At 41.9% G+C, this 25482-nt stretch overlaps 1 protein-coding gene and 1 pseudogene across 3 annotated transcripts in view; both read right to left on the bottom strand.

The window, feature by feature from the left end:
* LOC127654665 (nucleolus and neural progenitor protein-like) overlaps window positions 1-25482 on the bottom strand; it is a 95696-nt gene that overhangs the window by 59262 nt on the left and 10952 nt on the right. The gene's annotated exons all lie outside the window — the stretch shown is intronic.
* Window positions 810-24070, bottom strand: LOC127654969 (testis-expressed protein 30-like; annotated as a pseudogene).

Below are 25482 nucleotides of genomic sequence, written 5' to 3'. Positions count from 1 at the left end.
CCACATTCAGCACAATGAATTCAGCCAACGCAAGGTGTTGTCGTACCAGTCTAAATAGTGTGTGAAGGACCACAGCCATAAACAGTTCATCAGCATTTCTATCACAACACTTTTTACACATTTTGTATTAGTTTAATTCATTCCTGCTTGTAACAACATTTTAATTTTAGCATTATTTTGTATGTATGAGGAAAAAGTTATACATCACAACAGTAGACAACACCATCCTTAGTACGTAAGATTAAAACGTGAACATCTAAAGTTATTATCCAATCCGTAAACCTTAAAACACTCCCTATTTCAAAATGTATAGCCACGAGAAATAAACATTACGTGTTAATATGCTTTAAGTGTAATAAAAACGTTTCCCTTTTATGTGTAAAGTTATAGCAAATTTGTCCACTGTGTTGTCAGACTTAAAAGTATAAGCTTCCCATTTCTGCCTTTATACCCACAAACATTTGCTCTCAATAACCTCGATTTATGCTTTTCTCACAATTCTCGGGTTCTCCGCATTTTAGAGCAAACATTACATAATTATTTATTATTATATTTTATCAATGCATTTTTTCTCATCAAGCTTTTAGCTACAGAATGCAAATTATTATTAATGACACTAATATTTTTTTAGTAAATGTATTAATATATTTTAATTTCCACCAAGTAAATAAAAATATAGTAAGAAAAAATATTTGTAATATAACCTTTATTATTCTTATATACAAGGTCTGTAACGGTACAGAAAGTTAAACAGTTTTCAAAGCGCAGGCACAATTGGTTTCATCTTCGGTCCATCTAACAGTCGTCATTATCATTATTATAAATGCACATTTCATTTGTGTTGTAGAATCCATGCAATGATTTGTGAATTGACTTCCTCCAGCACAGATTCTTCTGTTCTGTCCTGTACTTTGAGTCCATGGTTCGCACCCTTTACCCAGTGAATGGCAGTAGGGCACTCCATTACCCCCATAACATTTTCCAGAAGTTTCTGAGAAAAACAAGCACAAGATAAGGTCTGTAAAGTGTTATCAATAAAAGAACCTGTTAGTTTTGCTGTGATCAAAACCCAGATTTTCCTACAAAATAATACTAATAATAAAACAATCATTCTGTTGTCCAATAACATCCTCATCTGTGAAGTTTAAACCATGTACTGCAAGTAATTTACTGTTAGTTGAAGGTGTGCTCAGTATCTAAAACTTGCAAAGCGTTCACCTGTTCACACACAGCACACAGCACAGGGGTGTGTGACAGCTCACGGAGGGCTTTACTCCGCTGAATATGTGTGTGTGTTTGTCCTGGTGGATGTAGCGGGAATGACAAACACAGAAGACCCTGCACTGCATCCTCCTGATCTACACACTTGAGTTGACCCACAGCCACAGCTGCACGAGCACCCATAGAACGTCCTGAAAACACACACACACACACACACACACACACACACACACACACACACACGAGAGAGAGAGAGAGAGAGATTTATTTTTATTATTTATTTATTATTATTATTATTATGTATTTATTTCTTTATAGTTATTTTTGTTTTCATGTTCTAGTCCTTGTTCAATTCCTGTTCTGTTCTTCTACATAATTGCTTTGGCAATATAAAATGATTTTGTCACGCCAATAAAGCACTTTAAATTGAATTGAGAGAGAGAGAGCGCAATGACCTCAGCAGCTACGGTCATTTGACATGCAATCTAGGTCAAAACAAATTCCTTTTCGTCTCAGAAATTCACAACTTCCTGATGACCCAGTGAATGACAATTTAATGTGAATTTCACCCTGCAAAGGACAAGATCTCTATATGATTATAAGGTATAAAATGGCTTAAAAAATAAATAATAATATCAATATAAATATGGGGGTAAATCATCCAACTATTCCAACACTGTGAACAGTGAATTACAAATACACTTTACTGTATATTCACCCATTCTTTAAAGCTGCAGGCTGACTTCAGGCACATATAACTTTCTTGCAAAAAGTAAAACACCTCATCTGAAGCTTTATCTGTAGATTTTTCAATTCCTCTTTTAAAAATAACCACATGTCAACCTTTGCTCACTCAAACAAAAATAGAAATCTTGTTTTGTATATTTGGTATACTTCCTCAGTATTGTCACACCATAGACTATTTGTCAAGTACACATTCTATATGTTGTTTTGCACTGTTTTATTTGTATGCAGCTCAGCTGTAAAAGCTTTGGCAATATGAATGTTCAAATATTTGTCACGCCAATAATGCAACTTAAAACTAAAAGTGTGTGTGTGTGTGTGTGTGAGAGAGAGAGAGAGAGAGAGAGAGAGAGAGAGAGAGAGAGAGAGAGAGAGATTGAAGCTGCATTCGGATATGCATACTTCACTAATATATAGTAGCCAATGCCAAAAACAGAATGCCAATGGGGTGGGGTGCCTGAATCATTAGTATTCATAAAAGATTAGGCGAGAAATATCCAGATGACCAACTACATCCGCTGAGTTTCCGAAGTGAAACCACTGGACATCTATACTATCCCATAATACCACAGTAGCTGAAAAGACGTCAGATTCAAAATAAATACAAATAAAATAAACAGAAGAGCAATGCAATTCAGGGAGCTCTGTTTAACTGTAAGTGCTATATATACCAAGACAGATGTTCCTTGTGATTAGATTGAACTTGTTTAACAAAATCAGAGTAGATGCTTTTTGCAGTTTGTGTTACTTCCTCATATATTTGGGTTACAGAACAATGCACATGTTAACGGATTACATGTCCAGAATGTATTCACACAAGCAGGGCCGGTTCTAGACATTTGGAGGCCCTAGGCAAAATGTATGTTGGAGGCCCCCCGCCATGCCCTCCTCCTCTCCACCTTTCAGAATTCACGAGTTCACACTTACATCAAATTAAATAGAGTAAAGATTATGCGTATTTGGCATGCTGTCCAGGGGAGGGCTGCAGGCTCTGAATTTTGGCCAGATTTACACAGTATTACATTGGATTGCATTGTATTTTGGATTGTGTTGTTTAATAAGACATTATTAAAAATCAAAGTGAGGAGATGGGGGCGGTGGAGGGATGCTGATAAACTGTCAATGAACAGAGGTTAGTCTGCAGTATATATACCTCTTATCTCAATGATTATCTGAATGTGCTCCTCCCGAACTTTTTTAATAAAACATCATTTAATAAAAAAGGCTTGAAAACAAATATGATTCTGAACCATTTTATTTATACAAAATCTGTTATAAGTATTTTTATATTTTTACTTAAATGTGCATATTAATGTAACTTTAATTAAGGTAAACAAAAAATAAATCATCTGAAAAGTCATCTGGACCAGCACTTATTATTCTTATTCCATGGCCACCTACAGAGGCACTCTTCTGCTTTATTTTTTTAAGCAAACTCATCAATAACTACTTCATAAGAAATCTGCTGTGCGAGTTCTCTGTTAATACTGATTAAAGGAAGTCCACTAAGCCGTTCCTGAGTCATTGTGGAGCGCAGGTAATTTTTTACAAGCTTCAGTTTTGAGAAACGTCTCTCGGCAGCTGCTACGGTTACTGGCAGGGTAACTGCAATTCTGAGAGCAATCCAGAGGTTTGGAAATATCTCCTGCAGTTGCTTCTGGTGAAGAAATTTCAGAAGCTCCAGGGCTGTGTTTTTGATGGTAATGGTGGAAGTTTGAGGATCTCTTCTGCCATTTCAATTGCATGCTTAAGATTGCATAATTATTTTCAATAAATATTGCAACAGTATTTATGATTGGAAAACGAAAAAAATGAAGTCTATTATGGTCTATAGTCTATTATGATAGACTAGAGCAGTTAATGTAGGCTAAAAATCTGCGTTTTAGAAGATATACAGACTGTTTTAAAACATAATAAACAATGCTTTAGTATAGTGCGTTTGCTCTTTACTTTTTCTGTAGTATTTTGCGAGTCAGCTCCTGACTAGGGCTGGAAATCGATTCTAAAAGAATCGATTCCTTGATTCAGAGGCGTTAGGAATCAAGATTCTATTCCACAGGTTGTCATCGATTCCATCGAGGAGAATCGACTCCTTTGTAAGATTCAGTTCAACAGTTAATCATGAATTCGCCTCTATCTCTCCAACAATGACTCGAAGTCAGACTCTTTCGGACGGTTCATTTAGAACGTATTTCTTTTTTCTAACAAAAGTCTGCATTGTAGCTACATACGCTCGGATTCAAAGTGTCAGAAGCGTAATTCAGTCCATCAACGGCGCCAGCTCTTTTGAACTGGAAATAACCGTCAAATGATCTATCTAAAAATGACGCTGATCGTTAGAATCAGTTTATTTTTAACAATACATTACAATCACTCAAAAATAGATGATACCTGAATCACGAGCTGCACTTTCTTTGCATGCCTGCTTAGCCTTACACTTAGCAGCCCCTGAAGGATGAGTTCGTTTTCCGTGCCATCAGATAAATTTGCAGAAAAGTTGGATTTTATTCATCTACAATCTCTTCATTCATAAATTCAGAGGTTGGGAGTGACTCGCATGTAAACGGTGATATTAATTGGTTTAACTACAGGTGAATGACAATTGTTATATCCAATGGACAAACAGCATAGTATTTTGCTGCTCTTGATTGGTGGATAAGCATGTGTATGTTTTGGAGGCCCCGCCTCCAAGGCCGAGGCCCTAGGCAACTGCCTAGCTCGCCTATAGGTAACGCCGCCCTGCACACAACTCACCTGCATAGCTAGAGGATGTTCTTTCTTACCAGTTATTCAATAAATGCATTGCATACCTCGAGAGTATGTGATTTCAGATGCAGGGTGCGTGAGAGAGTGGGTGTGGGTGTGTGACACCTACCTCCTAAGAAAATACTGTTTGATGTAAATCTCTCATGGGACTTTAGGTAATCCTGCCGGATAGTAAGATTCCAAGAATTATATATTTTTTTAATTAATAGACATTTTGTAAACACATATAACAAGCATAATAATAGCACTAAGAATATTAATATTATTGTTATGCAATTTAAATATTAAAATTATACATTGTACATAACATATCAAATTATTAAATTATATTTGTATAATTTTATAAAAAAATTATATTAGTTTTAAAATAATATAAAAAAATTATATAATTTGAATTGAACCGTTTTATGTGCATCATGCATATAACAACACACAATAATTTCAAATACTTACTACAGCAGCGCTGTAAGCTCTGATTCTGTACGCCAGGTTTAGGCCATTGCAAGTGAAGCGCAGGCACAGTATACCTGAACAGGCGAGAGCGCGCGCGAGGGTCTCGAGCTGCGCCATGCGTCAACACCACAGCACTGCATCCCGTGATGACGTCAGCGGGGACAGTAAACACACCGTCCAGCTGTTTCTGCTCGAACGGGATTCTTGCCTTCACCTGTGTTTATCATATAGAAACTCTCTAAAAGTTTCAAAAGCCCAATTGTGGAATAATTAAGGCTTCTCAAAAACTTCTCTGGTGATGTAATGTGGAATAATGAAGGCCTCTTTCAAACTTCTTTTGTTGGGTAGCTACAGCTGTCCCCTGATCTAAAGATGTTCTAAGGAATCTGTTTCTTGTCTCTCACGTTTCACACGTAGCTTCAAACATGTATGTCACCCCCATATAAGGTAAAGAACTATTTCATTGGTGAGGGTCCAGTGGAATGTGGTTTTCTGGACCATAAAACCACATGCTGAAGCAATAAACTTTGAAGAAGGGATTTGATACCATTGAGTCTGTGTCAGTTCTTTCTTCCCTCAGCTGAGCCGTATCGAGACAGGGATTGCAGATCAACAAATAAATTAAATACATTGGATGACAAAATGATCTAACACCAATTCAAAAAACGAGTTCTTCATAAAGCATTAAATTAGACAATGCAACACACCGTTCTGGACCAATTATTTGCTATGTGCAATCATATTGTCCATGCTAACTCTGCTATTTTATACTTACTACACAGCTAAGAAAAGTGCAAACTGTTAAATTGGATTTAGTGTTTTTCTCGAGAACACTACCTCTGAAAACTCATAGAATAATAGTTGGATGAATAGTTTGCGTGGTCTCTTTAAGGAATTCTCACAGGGTATCTCACAGGGTGGTTCTGCGCCGATGTGCGTATAAGACATATAGTTAACACCGCCCCCTAGCGTAAAGGAGGGCGCATGCGCCTCTGGGAAACGAACAAGCTGAAAGCATTATCACAAAATACAGTGGCCTCCAAATATTTTAGTGTACTAAAGCCATACGTAAACATTTATAAATGTCAAGTCAAGTCAAGTGGTTTTTTATTGTCATTTCAACCATATACAGTTAGTATAGTACACAGCAAAATGAGACAACATTCCTCCAGGACCATGGTGCTACATAAAAACAACAAAGGACCAACACAGGACCACATGAGACTACACAACAAAATAAAATACCTATATAAAATACCTATATATACCTATATAAAGTGCACATGCAAACGTGCAAAAAGTACGGGACAGTACAACAAATTACTGACAATGAACAGGACAATAGACACAGTACAGCGCCGACCAGTACACAGTAGTGCAAAAAGATAACAGTTTCTAAAAACGTAAACATAACATACTATGAGATAGTGTTCTATATGAATAGCAGTTATTGGGGTAGCAGACAGTTATAAAGTGACAGTAATTAAAGTGCAACTCAGGACACGTGTGTGTGTGTGTCAAACCAGTCTCTGAGTATTGAGGAGTCTGATGGCTTGGGGGAAGAAGCTGTTACACAGTGTGGCCGTGAGGGTCCGAATGCTTCGGTACCTCTTGCCAGAGGGCAGGAGGGTGAAGAGTTTGTGTGAGGGGTGTGTGGGGTCATCCACAATGCTGGTTGCTTTGCGGATACAGTGTTTATTGTAAATGTCTTTGATGGAGGGAAGAGAGACCCCGATGATCTTCTCAGTTGTTCTCACTATCCTCTGCAGGGCTTTGCGGTCTGAAACGGTGCAAGTCCCAAACCAGGCAGTGATGCAGCTGCTCAGGATGCTCTCAATAGTCCCTCTATAGAATGTAGTGAGGATGGGGGGTGGGAGATGTGCTTTCCTCAGCCTTCGAAGAAAGTAGAGATGCTGCTGGGCTTGTTGAGGGACCAGGTGAGGTTCTCCGCCAGGTAAACACCAATGAATTTGGTGCTCTTGACGATCTCCACAGAGGAGCCGTTGATGTTCAGCGGAGTGTGTTCACCTTGTGCTCTCCTAAAGTCAACAGCCATCTCTTTTGTTTTGTCTACATTCAGGAACAGGTTGTTGGCTCTACACCAGTCCGTCAGCCGCTGCACCTCCTCTCTGTATGCTGACTCGTCGTTCTTGCTGATGAGACCCACCATGGTCGTGTCATCGGTGAACTTGATGATGTGGTTCGATCTGTGCATTGCTGCACAGTCGTGAGTCAGCAGAGTGAACAGCAGTGGACTGAGCACACAGCCCTGGGGGGCCCCAGTGCTCAGTGTGGTGGTGGTGGAGTCAGGAAGTCCAGGATCCAGTTGCAGAGGGAAGTGTCCAGGCCCAGCAGGTTCAGCTTTCCAATCAGGTGCTGGGGAATGATTGTGTTGAATGCTGAGCTGAAATCTATGAACAGCATTCGAACGTATGGGTCCTTATTGTCTAGGTGGGTGAGGGCCAGATGGAGGGTTGTGGTGATGGCATCGTCCGTTGAACGGTTTGGACGATACGCAAACTGCAGTGGGTCTAGTGAGGGGGGCAGCTGGGTCTTAATGTGCCTCATGACGAGCCTCTCGAAGCACTTCATGATGATGGGTGTAAGTGCGACGGGACAGTAGTCGTTGAGGCAGGACACTGAAGAATTCTTTGGCATGGGGATGATGGTGGTGGCCTTGAAGCACGTTGGAATGACAGCGCTGCTCAGAGAGATGTTGAAGATGTCGGTAAGAACATCTGCTAGCTGGTCTGCACATCCTCTGAGCACTCTACCAGGAATGTTGTCTGGTCCAGCAGCCTTCCGTGGGTTGACTCTACGTAGAGTTTTCCTCACATCAGCCATGGAAAGACAGAGCACCTTGTCATTGGGAGGAGGGGTGGTCTTCCTCGCCACCACGTCGTTCTGCACTTCAAACCGAGCGTAGAAGTCGTTCAGCGCATCTGGAAGGGAGGCATCTTTGTCACAGGCAACTGATCTTTTCCTGTAGTTGGTGATGGCCTGGATGCCCTGCCACATGCGCCGCGTGTCACCGCTGTCCTGGAAGTGACTGTGGATTCTCTGGGCGTGTGCGCGCTTTGCCTCTCTGATGGCCCGGGACAGTTTGGTCCTCGCTGTTCTTAGGGCTGCCTTGTCGCCTGCTCTGAAGGCGGAGTCTCGGGACCTCAGCAGCGTGCGCACCTCCGCAGTCATCCACGGCTTCTTGTTGGAGCGTGTGGTGATGGTCTTGGAGAAAGTGACATCATCAATGCGATCTCTGTGGAGATCGTCAAGAGCACCAAATTCCTTGGTGTTCACTTGGCGGAGAACCTCACCTGGTCCCTCAACACCAGCTCTATCACCAAGAAAGCCCAGCAGCGTCTCTACTTTCTTCGAAGGCTGAGGAAAGCACATCTCCCAACCCCCATCCTCACTACATTCTATAGAGGGACTATTGAGAGCATCCTGAGCAGCTGCATCACTGCCTGGTTTGGGACTTGCACCGTTTCAGACCCCAAAGCCCTGCAGAGGATAGTGAGGACAGCGTCCTGAGTTGCACTTTAATAATTTTTTGGTCACTTTATAACTGGCTGCTTCCTCAATAACTGCTATGTCCATAGAACACTATCTCATAGTATGTTATGTTTACATTTGGCATTTTTAGGAAGTTTCATCTTTTTGCACTACTGAATACTGGTCTCTTACTGTGTCCATTGTCCTGTTCATTGTTATTAATTTATTGTACTGTCCCATAGCTTTTGCACACGTTTGCATGTGCACTTTATATAGGTATTTTATTTAGTTGTGTAGTCTCATGTGGTCCTGTGTTTGTCCTATGTTGTTTTATGTAGCACATGGTCCTGGAGGAACGTTGTCTCATTTCGCTGTGTACTGTACTAACTGTATATGGTTGAAACGACAATAAAAACCACTTGACTTGACTTGACTTGACTTGTCTATTTCCATTTTTGTCATCTAACATGAAAGACTCAGTTTATTAAAATCACAACATTGCATTAAAAGTATTATAGTGTGGGTATTATATGGAAGAAAGTTGAGTGACCAAGTATAATGAGTCTTAAAATCTACTGTTAACACTCCACAATGATAACATTTATGTACACTCACCTAAAGGATTATTAGGAACACATACTAATACTGTGTTTGACCCCCTTTCGCCTTCAGAACTGCCTTAATTCTACGTGGCATTGATTCAACAAGGTGCTGAAAGCATTCTTTAGAAATGTTGGCCCATATTGATAGGATAGCATCTTGCAGTTGATGGAGATTTGTGGGATGCACATCCAGGGCACGAAGCTCCCGTTCCACCACATCCCAAAGATGCTCTATTGGGTTGAGATCTGGTGACTGTGGGGGCCATTTTAGTACAGTGAACTCATTGTCATGTTCAAGACACCAATTTGAAATGATTCGAGCTTTGTGACATGGTGCATTATCCTGCTGGAAGTAGCCATCAGAGGATGGGTACATGGTGGCCATAAAGGGATGGACATGATCAGAAACAATGCTCAGGTAGGCCGTGGCATTTAAACGATGCCCAATTGGCACTAAGGGGCCTAAAGTGTGCCAAGAAAACATCCCCCACACCATTACACCACCACCAGCAGCCTGCACAGTGGTAACAAGGCATGATGGATCCATGTTCTCATTCTGTTTATGCCAAATTCTGACTCTACCATCTGAATGTCTCAACAGAAATCGAGACTCATCAGACCAGGCAACATTTTTAGAGTCTTCAACTGTCCAATTTTGGTGAGCTCTTGCAAATTGTAGCCTCTTTTTCCTATTTGTAGTGGAGATGAGTGGTACCCGGTGGGGTCTTCTGCTGTTGTAGCCCATCCGCCTCAAGGTTGTGCGTGTTGTGGCTTCACAAATGCTTTGCTGCATACCTCGGTTGTAACGAGTGGTTATTTCAGGCAAAGTTGCTCTTCTATCAGCTTGAATCAGTCGGCCCATTCTCCTCTGACCTCTAGCATCAACAAGGCATTTTCAGCCCACAGGACTGCCGCATACTGGATGTTTTTCCTTTTCACACCATTCTTTGTAAACCCTAGAAATGGTTGTGCATGAAAATCCCAGTAACTGAGCAGACTGTGAAATACTCAGACCGGCCCGTCTGGCACCAACAACCATGCCACGCTCAAAATAGCTTAAATCACCTTTCTTTCCCATTCTGACATTCAGTTTGGAGTTCAGGAGATTGTCTTGACCAGGACCACACCCCTAAATGCATTGAAGCAACTACCATGTGATTGGTTGATTAGATAATTGCATTAATGAGAAATTGAACAGGTGTTCCTAATAATCCTTTAGGTGAGTGTATTTCATTACAGCTTGAACACAGTGTTAAAAGGATCACAAAGCAACACTAATCTCACCCAGCGCAACTAAAAAATAACCCCTTTTCATAACATAAAATTACATTTAATATTAAGCTGAACTCGAAACATAATTATAACCCCAATTACTTTTAAATGTTTGTTAATAAACCCCCAAACAGTCCCCAAAACCTACACAGACCTACCTCATTAATTATGCGAACACAACAGCCAATAAAGTTCCCAAGCAGAAACATCAACATATTCTTGGAAAGGACTATAATTCTGACATTTCATAAAAAATAGGTAAACTTGCCATTTTTATTTTAATGTGTTCTTTGTATGTATATGCATCCAAACAATATGAATAAACTAATATTTAAAATATGTCAGATTTTGATCCTGTAGCAAATATCATGGCATTATTTAAAAACAATTGATATTTGTGACTTGTATCATGAACAAACACAATCTTTTTTTTAACTAATAACGTATTGTACATATTAAATACATCATTCAGACATTCACAGTGTGGGTTGTAAAAAAGTATGTGAACCCCTAGGCTAATGATATCAACAAATGCTAATTACTGTAGAGTTGGCAAACTTGGCATCCAGTTAATGAAACGATATTGGAGGTGTGGGCTACTTTGACTTCTAAAAAGAAATCAAACATTTTTAGTTTGCTATTCACAAGAAGCATCTGCTGACGAGCACCATGCCTCACCAAAAATGAGATCTCAGAATTTTGCCAAAGATCACCTTGACACTCCGAAATGCTAGTGTACCTGGAATACTTGCCATCATCGAGGGAAAAATTAATTTCCAAGTTTATCAAGATATCCTACAGGATAATGTCAGGGTGGCTGTGCACCAGCTAAAGCTCAGTAGAAGTTGGTTGATACAGCAGTAAATCCACTGTAGAATGCCTTCAAAAAAAGAAAATCCACCTTTTGGAGTGACCAAGTCAGAGCCCAGATAGAGATGCTGTGGAATGACCTCAAGACAGCTGTCCACACCAGATATCTTATGAATAAATCCACTACAGGATGGCATGTACTTCAGTCCTGGCTCTAGGTATCATGCCTCTTTGTCTACTCATTTGCACCTGAGTCTGGACTTCAGCTGATGCTATCCAGATCCCTTTTGACAGCACCAGTAAATCTGTTCTTGTATCAGACTTAAATAGTCAGGCATAAGGTTGATGTAAACACAAGTCGGAGAGAAAACGGTCCATTTCTTAAATTTGTTACCATGCATGCCGATAAATTGGCAGAAAGCTAAACAAAAATGGGGTGTTTGTACTTTTCTTACTTCCTGCCTATTATGCCTACTGGCATGTAGGGCAGCAACAAAGGACCTCCAATTCTGTCTGTTTTTGCCAGCCTTAAAATGGTTCTCCAGGTTTTATTCATGGCCTTAAATTCACTATCCATTGTTCAGCACCAAGTGTTCTTTGGTCTTCTCTTCTGGTGTCCAATGAAGAGCAGTTCTGGGGAAGTCCCTATGTTCTTTTCTGATGACATGCCTAATCCATCTCCATCATCTTCTTGTGATGATAGTGTACTTGTCTTCCTGATTGCACTTAGTTAAGAGTTTATTAGTGATGGTATTGGCCAGTAGGTTCATCAGATTCTTCAAAGGTTACCCGAGTAGAATATATCTTGGAGATGTCTTTTTTTTGTCATTCATCACCATGAAACTTATAGCAGAGTGGAAAGGACATTCTTGGTATAACAGTTTATAGCCACACCGCCTTTGGTGAAATTTCTTTTTAGGAGAAATTGGTTTTGGAATGTGAAATACAGGCAATCCTTGATACACTATATCAAGAAAGATCCTTAGGGTGAGTTTTTGTTTCTCTGCATTTGTGTTCAAATTTGAATTTTGTGTAGTGCTGCTTCACAGTATTTGTACTTAGCTTAAAAATACCAAAAGGAAGCAAAGACGGATGTCTTGGTCTTCAGTTGAAGATGATGAAGTCCTTATTGCAGTGTAGCAGTAACAGATGCACCTTTTCAGTGGAGTCAGACTTAACAACAAACTTTGTAAACTGAAACTTTTTATCCAGTTTGTGGTTTTCCACCCACAATGTAAATTAAGAACGCTTAATGATAGTTTTCATTGTCTGAGTTGGTCCTCTGTGGACCAGTCTCGCTCCCATTCTACCATTTGGTAATAGTGGGATTCCACTTGTTAACATTTCTTTCTTTTTTCTTCTTCTTTTCATAGTAATCAAGTCATTTAGGTGATGCAGTTATTCTGAGATCAGGACAAGTTGAACTCATATTTTAGGGCAGATACTGTAATTTCTTTATTTGCAAAGCTTTTTAATTTGGACCATCAGTTGCATTTTTCCATTTGTCAGCTTTGGCCAAGGCTTTCTGTAGATGACGTAGTCTTCATGTCATCATCGGTCCGTGATCTTCAGCTCTCACTGGATCGCTTGGCAGTCAAGTGTGAAGCGGCTGGGATGAGGATTAGCACCTCTAAATCTGAGGCCATGGTTCTCAGCAGAAAACAATGGAGTGCCCCAAATGAAGGAGTTCAAGTACCTCGTTGTTCACGAGTGAGGGGACAATGGAGCAGGAGGTTAACTGGAGAATCGGGGCAGTAGGGATGGTATTGCACTCGCTCTATCTGTAACAGGGCTGCCGTAGGTGGGGATCAAACCCAGGTCTGTGGTGCTCAAGTGTTTTGTGTTCTTCCACTGAGCTAACTACCCAATAGTTGAACCCAAGAAATATTATCTTATAATAGTAGAGATAATCAAAGTACAAAAAAACAGGGTAAGGCGAGCTTCCACAAAAACTGAGAAATAAAAGAGACACGAGGGTCAAAAAGTACAAATAAACTGGGTAAGCTGAGCTTCCACAAAAACTGAGAAATAAAAGTGACACAAGGGTCAATAAGTACAACAGGGAAAAGACTTATCTGAGAACTGGTCACGGGAGGAACACGGAACGAAGGCTCAAGACTGAACACAAAGGGGAGGAACAAACAGACTTATAAAGGTTAAAACATAGGTCAGGGGGCAGATAGTGGGACCGTGGGACTCTGGGGGTCTCAGTGGGCAGTGGTGAGGCGCACCGCATCTTACAGTCCATTTGTCACTATTTATCAATATCAATCACTATTTGGCAATTTCTTCATCCACAAACCGAAAAGGTCCATCCGGTCTATGAGCTAAGTGGCAATAGGGCGGTACACAAACCTGTCATCGTCCCTCGCATCCATGAAACTTACAATGGCAGATGATCGCAATGGGCAAATTTCCACCAACCCTCTAAGTTCCCTTACCACTTATAATGCCCAATGACCACCCTGGGGTGGCAGGGCTGCCCACAGACACACTATCATCCCCCTGACCCACTATTTTGCCCAAATTGACCAGTGAGACCCCCTGACCACCCTGGGGGGGTGGGGCTGTCCACGGAACCCTTATCATCCCCCTGACCCACTATTTTACCCAAATTGACCAGGGAGACCCCCTGACCACCCTGGTGGGGCGGGGCTGTCCATGGACCGCTATCATCCCCCTGACCCACTATTTTTGAAAAATGGACCAATGAGACTCCTAGACCACCCGGGGGGGTCCCACTTACAGTCAAATGTATGGGCAGTGGCCTGTTGGTGGACATATAGCTATACAATCAATTGCTAATGGGCAGTTAGTCTGTTGGTGGACAAACAGCTAGACAAACAATTGCTTATGGGCAGATAGTCTGTTGGTGGACATACAGATATACAATCAATTGCTAATGGCCAGATAGTCTGTTGATGGACATAAAGATATACAATCAATTGATAATGGACAGATAGTCTGTTGGTGGACATACAGCTATACAATCAATTGCTAATGGGCAGATAGTCTGTTGATGGACATAAAGATATACAATCAATTGATAATGGACAGTTAGTCTGTTGGTGGACACGTACAGCTATACAATCAATTGCTAATGGGCAGATAGTCTGTTGATGGACATAAAGATATACAATCAATTGATAATGGACAGATAGTCTGTTGGTGGACATACAGCTATACAATCAATTGCTAATGGGCAGATAGTCTGTTGGTGGACATACAGCTATACAATCAATTACTAATGGGCAGATAGTCTGTTGAATAAATTGTATGTGGGAAGTCCCACTTGCAGTCAAATGAATGGGCAGTGGTCTGTTGGTGGACATACAGCTATGCAATCAATTGCTAATGGGCAGTTAGTCTGTTTGTAGACATACAGCTTTACAATCAATTGCTAATGGGCAGATAGTCTGTTTATGGACATACAGCTATACAATCAATTGATAATGGGCAGATAGTCTGTTGAATAAACTGTACGTGGGAAGTCCCACTTACAGTCAAATTAATGGGCAGTGGTCTGTTGGTGGACATACAGCTATGCAATCAATAGCTAATGGGCAGTTAGTCTGTTGGTGGACATACAGCTATACAATCAATTGCTAATGGTCAGATAGTCTGTTGGTGGACATACAGCTATACAATCAATTGCTAATGGTCAGTTAGTCTGTTGGTGGACTCAGTTTGTGTGCAAAATAGATGGTTCGTGGGCAGATAGCGGGTCAGTGGACAGCCCCGCCCCCTCAGGATGGTCAAGGGGGTCTCCCTGGTCAATTTGGGTAAAATACTGGGTCAGGTGGATTATAATAGGTCTGTGGACAGACCCCCCCCAGGGTGGTCAGGGGGTCTCACTGGTCAATTTGGGTAAAATAGTGGGTCAGGGTGATGATAATGGGACGTGGACAGCCCCCAGGGTGGGCAGGGGGTCTCACTGGTCAATTTGGGCTAAATAGTTGGTCAGGGGGATGATAGCGGGTCTGTGGACAACCAGGGTGGCACAGGGCTCTATGGGGATCTTTAGGGGGCATTGCATCCCACTCCCACATTCAAAGAACACAGTGCAACAAATTGAACGAGGGACAGCCCTGCCCCGAGAGGCGCCCGACTGCCATCGATATGAATGGTGAAGGCACCCATTCAAACCTCTTCCCAATCCTGTAAAATTAGCCTAAAACGCCTAATCAAGGCATACCCAAAGTAAATTTAAAGCTGTTCTTGAACCTTTTGGAAAGTTTTTTTTTGCATACAGATGCCTGCAGATGACTATAACTTGTAGCTATTAGCTTGAGAACACAATGGGATCACAGCATGAAGCCTTACCTTGTCCAAGTTCAAATTTTATAACAATACCATAAAAAAATATATATTTTACACATGTTTTTCTAAGGGTACACCCAGGCGTTTTACAAAAGTGCCTTTTGGATACTCCAAAAGGACCCTTTGGTAACCTAGGACAAAAAGGCTACTACTTTTGAACGCTTCAACGTACAGTCATAATTTTGGGCTCTAATGAAAGATGACACTTAGAGCTATCATATTCCATGTCCAGATCCAATATTAGTTTTGCTGACACAGAGTAACTGATGCATAAACACATTAGAGTGCCTTTTCCCTTCTTGAAACTAAACATTGTGCATATAAAAGAGTCAAAACTAGTGCTATGGTTTAAAATGTGTTTATATAAGAATACACAACAAACTATTTACATGAATTTTTACACAAAGTATTTACAAACCATTGTAAAATTGTACATGTTTCTAGCAACATCCCAGTCTGTCACAATTCCTTGTCGTCTGTCCCATGTTTTCTGTTTCACCGAGCACATTCCATGTCACGTTTTCCTTGTTGTCCACCCCGAGTCTCACTGTCCTTGTAAAAACTAAAATTCCCACAATTCCCAGCCTCCCTCACTGCTTGCACTCATCATTGTTCTCACCTGTGTCTCGTTTAGTCTTTATTGTGTCCTTGTGCATTTTAACCCTGTTTGTTCCTCCATTCCCTTGTTGGTCGTTGTTTGCACTGCACGTGTATGTTGAAGTTGATGTTCCCTGTTCACGGTTCCTGCTGTCTGTTCATTCGTTCTAGGTTCCATTGCCCTTCGTTATTCGTTGTATGTATCTCGTGTTTAGTTTATTTTTTCCCCTCGTGGATCTTTATTTTGTTCCAGTGTTTGTGCTTTTTTCTATTGTTTCTTATGTTTACATTTTTTGTTATCCCATCGTGGATGTTTTGTTTATTCCCAGTGTTTTGTGTTATTTTTAGTTGCCTTTTAATAAAGTTCCGCATTTGGATCCACACCTCCCGTTTGCCTATTCATCTATTCGTAACACAGTCATTGTAGCAGTCACGTTTGGGTACAAAGCACAAAGGCACATCATAGGAGGAGTACTTCACTGGTTTCTTTGCATGACACTGCCTGCACTTCAGACGACCAGCGGTGCAAGATTTGGTGATGTGCAACAGCCTGTGATGTGCTCTTCGTGGAGCAGGAGATACGGGTCTGGCTGTGGAGTGAGACACCAACTCTGCCAGCTCCTCAGCAAGGGTCTCTCTGAAAGCCTTCTGGTTCATAGGGACCCCTCCTTTACATGGGGCTCCTCTCTTGATGAGGTGCTGTCCTGCTGCTCCACTTTATGTGGCCGCTTGCTGAGTGGGGGAGAAGTATCCGGCTCCCAATCACTATCTGATTCATTTGCCTATAGTGAGAATAAATAAATGTTATTTACAAAGCTAGACACAACTTTTCCATCTTTTCTGTAATCTATATATATATATATATAGTTTTTCTTTTCGAGCATGTAAATATGTATTATTGTATGTATATTTACTGTAAATACTGTATACTTTGCCAATGTACTATGGAACAAAGAGATGGGCCTACACCTCCCCCATAAATTCAGCATTGTAACAAAGAGACTCTCAAACACAACATATATTCTTATTTTCAACTTATATTTATTGATTTATTTATTTGTCTCTCTCATATATATATATAAGGGTAATTACAAAATGTGTATTCATTATTCAAACTAAAGTTTATTTATGCGGAATATACAGTAATATATGTTATAAAACACAAGAAAACACTTACTTGTCCAGAGCAATGTCTCATCTCTCCATAAACATTTCCTCTGAATCATCCGTATTGTTTTCAGAAATTTAATCTCCAAGCTCATCGTTTTCACAATGATTGACTTCATATATCACATCCTAGGGAGAAAATCCTGTTTTTCGCGTCCGTTTCGCCATATTTAAATCTCCAAATATGTAAACAGTTCCAAAGCCACACTCTTCAGCTTTTACGCACGACACACTCGGTAATGGCAAGGCAACTTTGTGCGCACACATTACAGAACCGTGCTCTAATCTTCCCACTAAAGCCGCATATCACTGTTTTCAGAATTTCATTGGCTATACGAAGCGCCAGTCATTTCCACTCTTGGCTGTAACAGGTCTGATCAGGAAATATAGGAAAGTGGGGAGGCCCTTACATTCGACACAGACTGTGGTTGGCTATTGAAGGCTTTGGACAGGACATGGAAGCTCCTATTGGGTCAAATGAGGTGTCAATCGAAAGGTCAGAGTGCAGCATCCATTTTGATACCTGATTTAGGAAAAGTTTACATCTGAACTGAAGTTATGACAGATAATATGTGAAAGATTAGGTACAGCTGCCAGGTGCTTTGAAATGATGCAACAAGTGTCTGTGGATATTTATTGATGTGTTTAATGTGATTTGGACTAAACATTTTACTTGATTTGATCCATTTGACAATGAAGCAACACCGTTTTTGTCGGGAAGTTATGGATCAGTGGAGTAATATGAGGCTTCATAGGTGAGTTGCCTAAATTTTGTTATTGTTTGTTTATATGTTGGTGGTCTGACAAAGATATAAATTGTACCTGCTGTTGTGATTGTATCTTAAAATGGTTTATATCAATAGAAAATCAAGAAATGTAGCTTTCCAAAGATATGTGGCATGTGTACAAATGTACACACAGCAGTTTTGTGAATCGCATAATTTTATTTTGTACATTTAATGGCCCGACGGCGGGCTGCCAGAGGTGGTACATGAGGCCGCCATCACGTGGGTAAAGGCTGAACTGCATTGGAAATGCTATATTCAGGGGGGTTCCTTTAAACGCCCGTGGCGGGGGTCCGCTGTGCCCGAGGCGGGCCTCCACATCACAGATCTTCCCCGTGGGTCCCCCTGAATGAACGGGCGCCGGTCCCCGGGCCACCCAAATTTTTTGGGGGATGGCGCGCAGCGTACACAGACCCTCGTACAATTCCCCATTTCACAACGCCCGATTCACCACCTGCCGGCCACTGTTCGACTCTGCTTCCCTTATGTATGTGAGGGGAATGAGGGTTGATGAGCAGATGGTTGAAGCGGGTTAGGGGCATTGGTGCCTTCTGCAGGAGTGGAGAGGAGCATTCCATGGGAGGACCAGGGGGAACACCCTCTGCTAGTCTGGAGGAAAACAGCACCCTGAAGAGGAGATCCCTTACACTATCGCACCGTTGTCACGAAAAGAGAGCTGAGCTAGAAGGCAAAGCTCTCGATCTACCGGTACAAGCGGCCGAAATGGGCTTCCTCAGAAGGGTGGCGGGCTTCTCCCTTAGAGATAGGGTGTGGAATTCAGTCATATGTGAGGAGCTTGGAGTAGAGCTGCTGCTCCTTTGCGTCGAAAGGAGTCAGTTGAGGTGGTTTGGGCATCTGGTAAGGATCACCTGGGCACCTCCCTAGGGAGGTATTTCAGGCACGTCCAGCTGGGAGGAGGCCTCGGGGAAGACCCAGGACTAGGTGGAGAGATTACATCTCCACACTGGCCTGGTAATGCCTCGGGGTCACCCAGTCAGAGCTGGTTAATGTGGCTCGGAATAGGGAAGCTTGGGGCACCCTGCTCGAGCTGCTGCCCCTGCGACCCGACTTTGGATAAGCGGTTGAAGATGGATGGATGGATGGACAATGAATTCTAAATTACCAAATTAATTACTACATTTAGAAATGACATTTATAATGAATTAGCCAATTTTAGATTACAGTCTTCCTCTGCTTACAAAAGAAATGTCCTCATTTCTGGCATATTACACTTAATACCTTTCACCACATTATCCTAGAACAATTTAACATGAACATGGAGTGAAGTAAGCAGTAATATGTGTGCAATACACAATTATCAGAGTCAAATAATCTGGAACAACAATTACTGCAGATTTTAAGCATCACATTCTTAAACACAACACTGTATAACTAACTCCATTGTGAGCATATACTGTTCCAGTGTGCAAGTGCAAAGAAGAATCAATAGGCATTAACAAAAAAATTCTTTGAACCTTTCAGGTTTCCTCACTGTGCGGCCACTACGGGTAAACTGAAACAAATCTAGTGATGGGGAAGTGGCCATACCAGGGAACAGCAAGGTGCTTGGATGTAGACATGGCATTGGCACAGTCTCAGGCTGAGACAGAGAAACAGTTTGAGCTGAAAATTCAGTTCCTGCAGCAGAAGCTGTGTGCTTTACAGTTCGCTTAGGCACATTAGGTGGAGTAGGAGGTCGAAAAGTGAGTAGGAGGTCGAAAAGGCAAAGCTCCTGACAGTGCATTGAGGGGAAAAGAATGCTGAGGGGCATTTGTACCACAAACCTCAGAAGGCCCAGATACTTGTGAGGAACTGGCAGGCATGTTCAACAAAGAACCCTTGTAAGGCTTCAAGCGATTGAGATGAAACACCCAGTTCCTGACTGGGGATTCTTTCGGTCAGTGATCTCACAAGTTAGACCATTGGTCATTAATCTTACAGTTCAAACACAATCGATGTTTAAACACTGACCCTTAACACTTACTTAGTTTAATAATTTTAAACCATGATTTTAACTATACAAAAGTAATATTGGCATTATATTCATGATGTTAGTCAGAGGGGAACTGGCCCCCACAGTGAGTCTGGTTTCTCCCAAGGTTATTTTTCTCCATTAATCTACATCTTATGGAGTTTTGTGTTCCTTGCCACAGTCGCCTACAGCTTGCACACTGGGGTTATTAATACATTTATTATTTAATTACTTTTAAACACGATGAAGAATCGTATTTTATCTAAATTACACAATGATGATTCATCGACTTTATAGACATTAAAGTTTTATCGTCTGGTAAAGCTGCTTTGAAACGATGTGTGTTGTGAAAGGCGCTATACAAATAAAATTGACTTGACCTGGGCTGTTTTCTTTATCCATACGTTTCAGAACTATATATCGCCCTTTCCATTTTGGAGCCAGCTTATTCTAAGCTGGCTCCAAAATGGAGCCAGCTTAGAATAAGAGCTTTAGAGCTGGATCATCCAAAAGCACAAGTTCCCCTTCTTTATATGGGTGGAAAAATTTCCTTTTGTCATACTGTTGTTTCTGATTCAGCTTAGCCGCTATGGACTGTGCAGCCGCATTTCTGAAGGCAAATGACAAACATGTGGTCAAAGCACTGGCATATTCCGCTGATGTGCCTGGTGTACAGGAGGTCACCGCAGGACTACAGTAGGTAGGGAGAGGTGAGTGTCTTCTTGATTACAAGTTGATTGCATAAATGTTTAACAAAGTAGACTCGAACAGTCTACCTTGGTCCGTATGGATTGACTCAGGGATCCCATGCTGTTTGATGTAATCCTTGAAAATGCACTGTGCAACATTTGTAGCTCGCTAATCTCTCAGAGGGTAAAGGTTGACAAAGTGAGTGTAATAGTCCACCACAACCAACACATATCTATTCCCTTGTGAAGAAACAGGCAACTCTGTGATATCGGCAGCAATCTTTTGGAATGGTCTCTCTGCGTGAATGGACTGCATTGGGGCACTTTCATGAGGAGTAGTAACACTACAGGACTGACAAGATAAACATTCGGCACAGTGTTTCTGGATATCTCGAGACATCTAAGGCCAGTAACAGATTTTCCTGGCTCTCAGTAAAGTGCGCTCAGCACCTAAATGTCCATTAAACTTCTCTCCATGGAAACACTTAAGAGCAGTTGGAATGAGACAGCAGGTAAGACTATTTGGTAAGCATGTGAGCTATGAGGAGAGGGTTTCACTTTATGACACAAAATTCCGACTTGGACTGACAATTTGGGAAATTCATGCCAGAGCTTTCTCAAGGTGGCAGAGGAATGTTTAAGTCTGCCTAATGGTGGCCTTTGATTACTTTTCTCTTTCCAGTCTATGACCATATTTAGACAAAAATCAGCCCTTTGCTGAGCTTGCAATTCTTTTAAGTCAACCGATAGTGTCAGACTAGGATCAGGAAGAACATCAAAAATGTTCTGTATTTTGTAAGAATAGGGGAATTCTACAGCAAAGTTGGGGCTTGAAATTACACACTGAACTGCTTTTGATTTTTTCTCAGGTGAGCTATGATGCCTGGACATGGAATCAGCATTACTATGCTGCTTTCCTTCTCTGTGAAGGATGTTGAAGTCGCTCATTATCAACTGGGGCCCTTCTTCAAATTCAACAAGGGTTTGTGGTCAGTGACAACTTTGAACGGAGCTCCTGACAAGAAATGTCTGAAATATCTGACTGACCATACCACAGCCCAAAGCTCACGGTCATAAGTTGACCATTTCCTTTCCGAGGGAGTGAGAGTGTGACTTGCATATGCAATTACATGCTCCTTCTTATCCTGAACCTGAGCCAGCACTGAACCTATACAGTCCTGAGAGGCATCTGTGTACAACAGAAAAAGCTGTGTAAATATAGGATGAGCCACAATGGGAGGACTAGTGAGGGAGTGCTTCAATGATTGGAAAGCATCCTCACATTCACTCGACCACTGGAAAACAGCACCTTTCTGATCTTACAAACCTCCTATAATAGGAGCAGAGACCAACAAAGGCTCTCACTTCGGTGACAGTTCTTGGAGTAGGACAAGACCGGACTTTATCCAGGTTCTTTTCATCTGGCAGGAGACCCTGACTGGACACAACATGACCCAAGTAAGACACTTGACTGTGAGCAAAATGACATTTACTGACCTTCAGCTTAAGACTTGCAGACCGGAAACGACTGAACACTTCCTCTAGGCTGCTAAGATGTTCACTGAACATCTGACTGAATACAAGAACATCATCAAGGTAGACAAGACAAACTTTCCAATGGAGTCCATGAAGCACCAGCTCCATGAGTTGTTGAAACGTTGGAGGGACATTCGTAAGACCCATGGGCATCACTTAAAACTGATATAAAGCACACCCTTTATTGAATGCAGTTTTCTTCCTATCATCCGGGTTTAGCTCAACTTGCCAGTAGCCGCTTGACAAATCCATAGTACTGAACCAGCATGCCCCTGACAAGCTGTCTAAAGCATCTGCTGGCCGTGGTAAGGGGTAAGAATCTTTACATTTACATTTACATTTATGCATTTGGCAGACGCTTTTATCCAAAGCGACTTACAGGGACAATCCCCCCAGAGCAACCTGGAGTAAAGTGCCTCGCTCAAGGACACAATGGTGGTGGCCGTGGGGATTGAACCAGCAATCTTCTGATTACCAGTTATGTGCTTTAGCCCACTACACCACCACCACCACACAGTCTATGTGATGTCTCTTTAACAGTGAGACATTGTTGTCCATACTAAAGACATCTGAATATTTTGAAACCAGAGCCTCCAGCTGATTTTCATGCTCTCTCTCCACTGCCGACTGACTGAAGTCTAGCTTTGATTTCAGGTAGGGCTCAATTTCAGTCTGTACTTGAGCTACAGTAGGTTCAAACACTGCATATTTTTCACCTGTCTGACTGACTAAGGAATGAAACTCACCTAGCCTAGTGCCACAGGGAACATGGCAATCCTCACTTGTTGGATTCATGACTCGAACAGAAGTTACACCAGATTTGACAGGGGTCAAAATACGTTTCAGGGTCCAAAAGTCCTGTATAATTGCATAGGAGTTCTGGCTCACCTGTAGGGGGTTGAATTTTTGCCAGAATGTTCATATGTGACATGGCAGGGATAAGTACAGGTGCTAATGTCACAGCATTACACTTGGGGGCAATGTGCTGTGAACATAAAAGAGGGACAGTCCAGTTCCACAGTTTTAACTGGTTCCCTCTGAGATCAATTGCAGCATGAGTTTTGTAGAAAATCCCAACCAAGGTTAACTGACTGTGTAGCATTTCTGACTACCTGAACATTATGAATGAAAATGCCATCAGCCAGCCTAATGGTAATAGGCAGCATACCAAAGGTGTCAAGACAGTCGCCAGTCACTTATTTTGCCAAGAGAAAGGACTTTTGAATTGACTTTATCATGAGAGAGGGAATGGACATTCTCAGTGATTCGCTAATCAATGAAATTTCTGAACATGTGTCTAAAAAAGCTTGTATGGCAGTGTTCTCAATGACAGCAAAAACATAAGGTGTGGGGATGTCAGACGTTACCTGTTCAGTTTGTTTGGGCCCACTCTCAGGCTCAGCAGACACTTGGCCAGTAGTACCTGCTACCAGCCGTTTCCCAGAAGATCAATGTCCTCATCAACAAAACTAACGTGTTGGCGATCACTGGGCGATGGCGAATGATTACTGGAAAGCTGTAGGTTGTGCGTCTCTCTGGATAAACTGTTGGAGTGCCAGCCTGCCTTGTGATGATCTTGCTGATTGGAGGTCGGGCTGATGTGACGATGTCGATGATGAAGAGCTGGGCTGATGTTTCGTTCATGATGATGATGATGACGTGACGGTTGTCATAGCTCCGATATCTTTCGGCATCCCGATGGATGGAGGAAAAGTGATCATCTCTACGATGTGGAGAGGATGCAGGTGAAGGTGAGTAGCGTCATCTAGTATAATCAGGTGGAGGACCACCGGCAAAATAGCCAGCATGGGAGGAGGAGCAATGCCAAGGAGAAGTAGACGAGTGTGCATACCTACTTGGGGATGAGTGTGGAGAATGGCGGTGTTTATCTCTACCACGCTCAGGTGAGAAAAATCACGTTGAAAACCATGTGGTGCATGCTCATGCTGTCTCTTTAATTGACTGACCTCTATCCGGAGAATCTTAACATCAGCAGTTAGCTGTTTAAGCACTGACATAAGTTCAGAGGAGTCCGCTGAGGTCGACACAGTCTTTGTGGACCCCATCGCTGAAAGCGACTCCATGTTGGATGAGTTTGTAGTTGTAGATAATTGTGGTATTTGAGTAGTGTGTTGATTAGAGAGGGAAAGGGAAGCAAGACTTTCCTGTGCTCATTTCCATTTACACGCAATAGTTAATGCTTCCTCTAGGCTTGTAGCACCATGTTCATGACATTTTGCTTGAAGAACAGGGTCAAGGCCAGCTATGAACCGTCTGAACCTTTCCATCGCAATGGCTGACTCACCATAATTTGGAAATGCCTCCAAAACAAGTCTTGTAATCTCTGCAGCAAATACCTCCAGCGGCTCTTTGGGCATGCGCTGCCTGGCATTCACAAAAGTTTGAAAGTGCAGTAAAAATTGTTTCCTTCCAAAAATTTAATTTAAAGCAGCAACACACAGTTCATAGTCCTGCTGTGTCTCAGGAGACAGGGAGAGTCAGTATGCTAATGCATCTCCACTCAACCTCGTAGGCAAAATGGCAGCTAAATCTTTTCTGTGTGTATAAGCACATGCATTAACAGCAAGTTCCAAAAGTGCTTTCCATAAAGAAACATTTTCTTTATCCCTACCGTCTCCCTGAAAACACGTTGGCTAATCCACTTTGAAGTGTAACCCTTTTGTAGTGCGGTATACCGCGCGCTCTGCACGTTGTTCTGAATCGTCAGGCTCAACAGCGTCCCTCTCGTCTGAAGACGAAGCGCCTGCGGCGTCAATTTTAGCTGATTTGACTACTGTTCAACATAGAACGATGTGAGCGATGTCTCTTTTGACGAAATTGTTATCTAGTCAAAGTTCAGTCACCACATTGCTTTGCGGTGCATTCAGAAATACGCCGTCATAGTTGGATGCATTGGCCGTATAAACTTTCCGAAGTACGTGAATATCCCACCGCTGCCACCAGTCTGTAACCCTTATTTTGTGACTCTGCGTCGGTGAACACTCCAGTCTCTGTAGGCATGAATGACATGGTAAACATGGGTTACAATGGTGTAA

The sequence above is a fragment of the Xyrauchen texanus genome, chromosome 14, assembly GCF_025860055.1.
Source record: "Xyrauchen texanus isolate HMW12.3.18 chromosome 14, RBS_HiC_50CHRs, whole genome shotgun sequence".
NCBI classification, from domain to species: Eukaryota; Metazoa; Chordata; class Actinopteri; order Cypriniformes; family Catostomidae; genus Xyrauchen; species Xyrauchen texanus.
This window is presented reverse-complemented; position numbering and strand designations above follow the sequence as displayed.